A 1123-nucleotide genomic window follows, 5' to 3' on the forward strand; every position below is an offset into this window, starting at 1 on the left:
CTACTTATTTATGCATACAGAACTGGGGTACAGGCCAGAGGTGCAGGGATGGTGAGAGGATTTACCACACAGAGCGGGGAGCAGAATAGGCAGATAGATGAGGTACACTGCTTAGGGGAGCAGTGGGTGTGTCAGGAGAGGTCTGCTGAGCCATGTGGGTCACTTCCAGGGCAGGAGGGGATCGAACTGATGCGGAAGTGGCTTTAGCTTCTTAGAGCAGCGCTTTAACCAGCTGCACTACCAGGGAGGGCCCATCACATATTTTTTAAAGGTTAAATTAATCAACTTATTTGCTCACATGGATGTTCATGTTGCACAGTATTTGATTTCTCCCCTCTAGGGTAGTCCCTGCAGTTACCTGACCCTCCACCCCACCGGAGCCCAGTGATTCATCACCACAGTCTTCTCCTCCCACTGCTCTCTCTTCCGGTGTTGAGCCTTCTCCCTCTCCCTTCCTGCCTATGCTTAAGAACTGTGGTCACTTTGCAAGTTTTGTGCAACTTTTAAAAGAGCTAGTCTTTAGAGTCCAATTCCCATTTTTATTTTTTGGTATTTACTTATTCAAATTTTTTTTTTTTTATTGAGGCAGTGTTGGTTTACATTGCTCTTTGTGTTTAGAAGTGCAGGTAGCCCTTTCACACCCACCACAAAACACCCTCAGTCCACATCACAGGCCAACTTTGATCCTCCTGAAGGGCTATTCAGACCCATTCAAATTTTTGTTCATTCAATATTTTAAAATCTATCTATGTTTTTGTTTTATTTTTTTCTTATTTAAAGTAGTTCCTTAAATGACTTAATGAAAACACAAGAAAGAAATAGAAGTCTTCTATTACTGAAATTAAGCAACCTCAAATTGTATGTATTTCTGGATAGCCTTAAGATGCTTGTCAGAATATAGTCTGTTTAGTATATTTGTTGCTTCTTTAATTTTGCAGTTATATAGTATTTAATGATTTACCTTCATTCTATAAAAGGAAAGTATGTAGACTTCATGTAAAGTAGACTGTGAATATTCTCCTTTTACATTATTCCTGTGATATTGAAAATAATGTTCTTGATTTCCTAATCTTATGCGATTCCGAGATGGCCAAGCTAGACTTCAGGTTTAAGTTGATATGTC

Source organism: Condylura cristata, unplaced genomic scaffold, assembly GCF_000260355.1.
Source record: "Condylura cristata isolate star-nosed mole 26May11 unplaced genomic scaffold, ConCri1.0 scaffold00036, whole genome shotgun sequence".
NCBI lineage: Eukaryota > Metazoa > Chordata > Mammalia > Eulipotyphla > Talpidae > Condylura > Condylura cristata.